The sequence below is a fragment of the Nicotiana attenuata genome, unplaced genomic scaffold (genome assembly GCF_001879085.1).
Source record: "Nicotiana attenuata strain UT unplaced genomic scaffold, NIATTr2, whole genome shotgun sequence".
NCBI lineage: Eukaryota > Viridiplantae > Streptophyta > Magnoliopsida > Solanales > Solanaceae > Nicotiana > Nicotiana attenuata.
The window spans coordinates 203,855-212,782 of NW_017671180.1; the positions used below are offsets into that span (position 1 = coordinate 203,855).

An 8,928-nucleotide genomic window follows, 5' to 3' on the forward strand; every position below is an offset into this window, starting at 1 on the left:
TTTTTTGGGGCCGATAGAAGTGAATTTTGGGGCCGATAGCAGTGAATTCCTTTTTTTTTCAATATTACTGGGTATCTCTGTATAGTCTTTATTTTATACTCAAAATTTTTAATTTTTTCAATTTCAGATTATAGGGCTTAAATAAGTTTTTTTTTTTTTTTGTTTAATTTTTGGCTATCAAAGTTTTTAGTTTTATCCTTGTTTTATATTCTTGAGTTGAAAAATAAGTTATCTTTTTGTTTGATTTTGGGTGTCAAAGCTTTAATCGGTTTTCGCAATGTATACGTTTACTGTGATTTGGATTTGATCTAATTATACCGAAAAGTTTCACAAGTAGGGCGTTATTTAGCTTGAGTTTGTGATTTTAAAATATTTTGAAATTGCTTCTGAATTTGGTGGTTATTTTGACTTAATTTCAGTTGTACAATCACTTTGTTTTACGTTTTACTTGAATCATTGTGCAAGAATTTTGTGAAACAAATCTAGAGTTACTTTGACCAAATAAGCATGGTTGATGTGATTTTCTAGCTTGCTCGTTATTCCCTTTTCAGAATATATATGTGGATTATGTGGCTTTGATGTGGTTTCTTGTGTGTATTTGGCCCCTTCTCTACTTTATGGCCTCTTTCATTCTTATAAAGTATCATTCTCTGCTTCTAAAGTTTGGCTTGTTGTAATTTTTTCATCTTTCTCTTCCATTTNACAACGTTTAAGTTAGAAGGTAAATTTTCTGTCCTCTAATCATTATGTGCAAGTATTCTATCTTGGGTTCTTTAAAAATGTTAACATGCATGCATATAATGTTACTCGATAATGTGAAAAATGTAATTGACATTTTCATATTCAGGGAATAGGCGGTTGAAATATCGAATAAAAATCATAAAAATGATTAAAACTTTGAAAAAGTACATGTTGACAAAAAGGCTAAGCGGCGCAAATTATATAGTATGATGCAATCTGATAAAAAAGATGCTCTCCTAGCACGAGAACAAGCAAACAAAGCTCCATCAAGCAGCCAACAACTTGCTGCATGTTCAGAACAGGGTTGTATTGCGTGAAGATTAGTCTTTGCTCATTTAAGGACGGATTAGAATATTTTTCTCTGAAGTTTGTAGTTGTTATTTTGTATGATATATGTCATGAAATATCCAAATGGCAAAGTTTAATGGATAATGGACTTATCCTTTTAGGTGGTAGTTCTTTGAGGATATTCACTAAAAGGGTCAAAGGATAGAGGGAGTTGGAATTTGATCTTAAGAATGCCTTTGACATTTTGCAAATGAATCACTAATACAGTTCCTTTTGGCGAGCTATCCATAATTGCAATGTGACACTATTTGTTTCTAATATAATTGGATGCCGGAAATGTATGCGAAAGTTATATGGTTATTTACGGAAGGAACTAGCATCTGTGGATAGCTGAGAAGAAGCTGAGTTTTGGGCATTGACCACTAGAATACTGTTGCAATGGCAATAAAATTGGTTTACAGTCCATATATACTCTTGACCAGTCATCATAGTTAATCTTATAAGAATAATGAAGTATGACCTTTTTATTTCCTTTAGTCCTTATGCATCTCTTGTTAGATTAGCTTCTGGCTTAAATATCAAACTTATTTGTCTTCAATCAAGTATATTTGGATGTGGTCGAACATGTTAATCTCCTTGTCAACAGCAATGGCCAATTAATACGTTCTGAAGTTAATGGGGAGTTAAAGATGAGAGCTTATTTGAGGTACTTGGTTTATATAGAGCTTCCTAAGAAAGATAGATACACAAGCATGAACTACATCACCTGATAAGCTGTTAGAAAGTAGGTGCATAAGCTTCAAGTTTTTCTTCTTATAATCTCTTTACACCGCTAATGTAGTTCATGCTTTTGTATCTATCTTAGCCACAACTTAGGAAGCTTACTGCAAACTATTTTTGTTCCCCGCGGTTTTACAGAGAAAATTTACTTACTGAAAGCCAAAAAATTGTGTACACTCTTACAATGATCTATTTTTGCTTTGATAAAACGTTGTATGTTATCTATTGCAGTGGCATGCCCGAGTGCAAGCTTGGGCTTAATGACAGATTAATATTGGAGGCTCAAGGTCGACCTACCAAAGGCAAATCCATTGATTTGGATGATATCAAATTTCATCAGTAAGCATTTTCTAGTAAATGTTGGTTTATTGGTCTACTAAGTGACTACTTCCTCAATATGCTGTAAAATTCAGCAAATGAATTGCTTGCACCACCCCCTTGAGACAAGCTTACTGTACACCAGAAAAGCTTCTTCGCTCTTGACTAATAAACTCCTTCTGTCTAAACCATTTGTGCGCGTATTCAGGTGTGTGCGTCTGGCTCATTTTGAAAATGATCGCACAATATCTTTTATACCTCCTGATGGATCATTTGATCTGATGACATATAGACTCAGTACTCAGGTTTAACTCATCTTCTCTGTTACTATGTTTTCTTTGTAGCGTGCCTATGATTGTTCCTCTTTTATTAGTTGAGGCAACTGAAAAGTGCATAACCTTACTAGTAACACATTCAGGTAAAGCCACTGATTTCGGTAGAAGCTCAAGTTGAAAGGCATTCAAGAAGCCGGGTTGAGATGTCTGTCAAAGCCAGAAGCCAGTTTAAGGAGCGTAGGTAGCATTTTTCTCTTTTCTCACATATAGCAAAGTTTGACTTGTAGAATACATCTTTTTCAATTGTTTCCTCTATTCATTTATATTCCAGCTATCCATTTTATGTTAGTTTCTACTAAACTAGTTCTAAGCTCTATCAAGTTAGAGAACAGATCTGTGCAAATAAAAAGCAATACTGGCCATCTAGAACTACAGTTGAAGATATCATTCTTTTATCACTACAAATTGGTGTTCTGAAAATCTTTGCACTGCACTGTGTACTTCATGTGGCAGCACTGCTACGAATGTGGAAATTGAGTTGCCTGTGCCATCTGATACCATGAATCCCAATACGAACATCAATGGGATATGCTACATATGCTCCTGAGAGAGATGCTGTGGTATGGAAAATAAAGTCATTCCCTGGCAATAAGTTAATATCTCTTACGAGTCAATATTTGCTGCTGCATCTTACAATAGCATTTGGTCAAACGCCCATGTTTACCACTACTAGGACGAGTCAATATTTGTTGCTGCATCTTACTATCTTTTACTGTTGGTGAATTAATTCCAGTACCCTCTTCACCTAAATACCTAATAGTGTGGCCTGCATTTAACATGTGTATGTTGGAGTTTATTGGAAGGTCAACTTCGCACAACAGCCTTTAGAGTTCTGACTTATAACCAAAGACCATATCTGATCTTTGTCAATATATAAATAACTAGTACCAGTAATAACCGAATTATCAAATACTTTGTTTGACTAGTAAAAGGGGATTTTTATTTCTCTGTGTATTTTGTAAGGTAGTGTTTTAGTTCAAATGTAAATTTTAATATCTTAAACTTCATAAGTACATAGTCATCTGGCATGGTTAGTAATAATAACTTTTGGTAGTGATGCACTCAAGATTTAAATAACTAGTACCACTTGTTTATAAATATGATTTAAGCAAGGGGGAATGAGATGCTCAGTCTACAGTGAAGTTGTAGATTGATTCAGATGTTAATTGAAGAATGACATTATCTATTACTTACTATACAATTTACTTGAACTCATTATTTATGGGGATATGTAGAGCAAATTTTACTTATTACGTGAAGATTGTTCTTAGGAAGAGGAAGGAATAAGCCATTCCATATTTTAGCCACCAGATCTTTGGAGCTGGTAAATAGTCTACTGCCAAAAAAGGATTGGTGAAGTTGTAAATTAATACTAATGTTAATTGAAGAAAATAAAATGTCTTATTACCTTGGTCCTCATATAGTTTGAGATTGTGAAGCTATGTTATGCTATAGTAGTGAAATAAAATCTCATTAGTTCTTAGTACCATATAAATAGTGCATACTATATATTTGTTTCTTTCTAATTTTTAATTTCATTTTGAATGTGTAGGAATATACGGGTGATGCAATTGGAAATGGTGGCCACAAATCAATTTGATACTTAATGATGAAGACCATTTGAACAATTGTGATGTTTATTATTTTTTATATTGATACTATAAATATGAATACATTTAGTTTTGTAGAGGTCTTTGCTAGTGAACTTCTTGAACCAACAATGCTTTATTACTATAGATGGTACGCAAAGTATGTTTCTTTATTGAAGTTTATTTCAAGTATATGCATTTGAATTATTTTATTCTGTTACTTATTATCTAATTTAATGCTTGAGATCATTATATATATATATATATATATATACCGAAAATAAATGGGGACAAAATTTAATGTAAACAAATATAATTTTTTAACCACAAAATTGTGGCTAATATAAATATTTAAAAAATTACTTCATAGTGTAGAAAAAATTGCCACGCTTAGAAAGTGTGGTTATAGGGATTGTCAATCTGGATAAATGTTGCTCTAAAAGCCACACTTTAAAAGCGTAGTCTATAATGTGACAAAGATCACGCTTCAAATGTGTAGCCTTATGTCATAAAAGCGTGGCTATATGTGATGACCCAAAAGGTCATCACTCGTTTTGAAAGTAAATTCTGTGTTCCGAGGCCTCAAAAACCTCTTTTTGTATCACCTCGATTTGCGTGCGCAGTCTGGGCGCATTTTTGGAATGTTCTTATGTGAAAACTAAGTAAAATATGGAAATTCGCTTTTAAAATTTAATAAAGTTTACTTTGGTCAACATTCTTGGTAAACAAACCCGGACCCGTGATCCGACGGTCTCGTAGGGTCCGTAGAAAAATATGGGACTTGGGCATATGCCCGGAATCGGATTCTGAGGTCCCAAGCCCGAGAAATGAATTTTTAAAGAAAATAGTTTTTCGGAAAATATAAAGGTTTTTAGAAGTGAATTGATGCATTTTCTTGATGGTATCGGGCCCGTATCTTGGTTTTGGAGCCCGGTACAAGTTTAAAATGATGATTAAGTTGAATCTGTAAAATTTGGTAAAGATCGGAATTGGTTTGGTATAAAACAGACCTATAGTTGAGAAAATAGTAATTTTGATGTTCTTGAGTGATTTCATGAATTTGAGGTTTAATTCATAGATGTTGATGTTATTTTGATGATTTGATCGCACGAGCAAGTCCGTATGATGTTTTTGGACTTGCGCGAATGTTTGGTTTGGAGCCCCGAGGGCTCGGGTGAGTTTTGGATAGGCCGCGGAGTGAAATTGGACTTAGGAAAACTGTTGTGTGTTGCAGGTCTGCAGGCTTCGCAATTGCGAGCTCGCATTTGCGACTAACCATCGCATTGGCGATGAATGGGCAGGGGGGTGACCTTCGCATTTGCGAAATTCCAGTCGCATTTGCAACTCCAACAGTGTTCGCATTTGCAAACGGTTGTTCGCATTTGCGAGGTTGACAGGGCAGGCCTTACTTCGCAATTGCGAAGCCTTGGCCGCAATTGCGAGTTCGCATTTGCGAACATATCATCGCAAATGTGATATCTGCGCCTGTGTAAATAATAACTTAGCCGAAAATTCTTCATTTTTCAAACCTTCTCAAAACCTAAACTCTCTTGGGCGATTTTTTGAAGAAAAGTTCTTCTCCAAATTAATTGTAAGTCATGTCTAACTAGTTTTCTTCAATCCATAGCATCTTTTCACATGATTTCAACTCAAAATCAAGGGTTTTCATGGGGGAAATTGGGTGTTTTGGGTAGAACCTAGGATTTTCATATTTTGGGGATTTGGACCTCGATTTCAGGTCCGTTTTCAAAACAAATTATATATTTGAGTTCATGGGTAATGGGTAATCGGGTTTTGGTTCGAACCTCGGGTTTTGACCATGTGGGCCCGGGGTCGATTTTTGACTTTTTGGGAAAAATCTTTAGAAAACCTATTTTCATGCATTAGAATTGATTCATTTAGCAATTATTGATATTGTTAAGTAAATTGTGGCTAGATACAAGCGAATTGGTGGTGGAAACAAGAGGTAAAGCGGTAGTTGAGGCTTGAATTGTGTTCGTGGCATTGAGGTAAGTGTTTGGTCTAACATTAGCTTGAGGGATTAGGAGTTGTGTCTTATTTGCTATGTGTTAATTGTTAAGTACGACGTATAGGCATGGTGACGAGTATCTATACATCGGTGTCAAGAATGCCCGTGAGTCTTATACTATGATAAATGTGACCCCGTTTCGTATTGTTCATGCTTTATATGATGATTTTTATTGTTGAACAAGGATTGGGGAAGTATTATTGGTAATTGAACATTGTAGAGCGTTGGCTAAAGTTGTGAATTGAGTTGTGGAAGTATTATTGGCAATTGAACATTTTAGAGCGTTGGCTCAAGTTGTGAATTGAGTTGTGAAGTAATTGTGGAAAAGAGAAGAGGTTTTGATATTGTCTCCCTTGCCGGGATGTTATTGCTTTTGATATTATCTCCCTTGCCGGGATGGTTTACTTGAATCATTGGTGCAAGAATTTTTGTGAAACAAATCTAGAGTTACTTTTGACCAAATAAGCATGCGTTGATGTGATTTTCTAGCTTGCTCGTTATTCCCTTTTCAGACTATATATGCTGATTATGGTGCTTTAATGTGGTTTCTTTGTGTTGTATTTGGCCCTCTCTTCTTTATGGCCTCTTTCAGTTCTTATAAAGTATTCATTTTCTGTTTCTAAAAGTTTAGGCTGTTTGTAATTTTTCATCTTTCTCTTCGCATTTTGGTTTTAAGTTTATTATTACTGATACTCTTTTTTCCGGTTTGTGTTTTTTATTATTGCAGTTCCTGCTATCCCATTGCGTTGTTGTCTATTTGTGGTTCATTCAACACGTTTAAGTTAGAAGGATAAAATTTTTCTGTCCTCTAATCATTATGTTTTTGAAAGGGGTATTTCTATTCCTTTTTTGGGAGTTCTTTAAAAAATTGTTAACATGCATGCATATAATGTTAACGATAATGTGAAAAAATGTAACCTGACATTTCATATTCAGGGAATAGGCGGTTGAAAATTATCGGAAAATTAAAAATCATAAAAATGATTAAAACTTTTGAAAAAAGTACATGTGATAAAAAGGCTTAAGCGGCGCAAATTATTATAGAATGATGCAATCTTTATAAAAAAGAATGCTCTCTTAGCACGAGAACAAGCAAACAAAGCCTCCATCAAGCAGCCAACAATTTGCTGCATGTTCAGAACAGGGTTGTGTTTGCGTGAAGATTAGTCTTTGCTCATTTAAGGACGGATTAGAATGTTTTTCTCTGAAGTTTTGTTAGTTGTTATTTCGTATGATTATATGTCCATGAAATATCCAAATGGCAAAGTTTAATGGATAAATGCGACTTATCCTTTTAGGTGGTAGTTCTTTGAGGAATTCCACTAAAAGGGGTCAAGGATAGAGGGAGTTGAATTTGATCTTAAGAATGCCTTTGACATTTTGGCAAATAAATCACTAATACAGTTCCTTTTGGCGAGTTATCCATAATTGCAATGGACACTATTTTGTTTACTAATAAATTGGATGCCGGGAAAATGTATGCGAAAGTATATGGTTATTTTCGGAAGGAACTAGCAAATCTGTGGATAGCTGAGAAGAAGCTGAGTTTTGGCATTGACCACTAGAATACTGTCTGGCAATGGCAATAAAATTGGTTTACAGTCCATAGATACTCTTGACCATCATCATAGTTAATCTTAATAAGAATAATGAAGTATACCTTTTTATTTTCCTTTAGTCCTTATTGCCATCTCTGTTAGAATTATCTTCTGCTTAAATATCAACTTCTTTGTCTTCAATCAGGTATTTTTTGGATGTGGTCAGAACATGTTAATCTCCTTGTCAACTAGCAATGGCCAATTAATACGTTCTGAAGTTAATGGGGCGTTAAAGATGAGAGTTCTTTGAGGTTACTTGGTTTATATAGAGCTCCTAAGAAAAGATAGATACACAAGCATGAATACATCCACCTGATAAGCTGTTTAGAAAGTAGGTGCATAAGCTTCAGGTTTTTCTTCTTATAATTCTCTTTACCACGCTAATGTAGTTCATGGCTTTTGTATCTATCTTTAGCCCACAACTTAGAACTTACTGCAAACTATTTATGTTCCCCGCGTTTTAATCAGAGAAAATTTACTTACTGAAAGCCAAAAAATTGTTACCACTCTTACAATGATCTGTTTTTGCTTTGATAAAACGTTGTATGTTACTATTGCAGTGGCATGCCGAGTGCAAGCTTGGGCTTAATGACAGATTAATATTGGAGCTTAAGGTCGAACTACCAAAAGGCAAATCCATTGATTTGGATGATATCAAATTTTCATCAGTAACATTTTCTAGTAAATGTTTGGTTTATCTGTGTTCTACTAAGTGACTACTTCCTCCAATATGCTGTAAAATTCAGCAAATGAATGTGTTTGCACCACCCCTTGAGACAAAGCTTACTGTACACCGAAACAGCTTCTTCGCTCTTGACTAATAAACTCCTTCTGCTATAAACCATTTGTGCGCGTATTCCAGGTGTGTGCGTCTGCTCACTTTGAAAAATGATCGCAACAATAATCTTTTATACCTCCTGATGGATATTTTGATCACTGGATGACATATAGACTCAGTACTTCAGGTTTAACTCATTCTTCTCTGTTTACTATGTTTTCTTTGTAAGCGTGCCTATGATTGTTCCTCTTTTATTAGTTGAGGCAACTGAAAAGTGCATAACCTTACTAGTAACACATTCAGGTGAAGCCACTGATTTTCGGTAGAAGCTCAAGTTTGAAAGGCTTCAAGAGCCGGGTTGAGAATGTCTGTCAAAGCCAAGAAGCCACGTTTAAAGGAGCGTATGTAGCATTTTTTCTCTTTTCTCATCATATAGCCAAAGTTTTAGACTTGTAGATACATCTTTTTCAAT

At 34.8% G+C, this 8,928-nt stretch overlaps 1 pseudogene; it reads left to right on the forward strand.

The window, feature by feature from the left end:
* The first annotated feature begins 1,631 nt into the window (after positions 1–1,631).
* LOC109206462 lies at positions 1,632–8,499 on the forward strand (annotated as a pseudogene).
* The last annotated feature ends 429 nt before the right edge of the window (positions 8,500–8,928 follow it).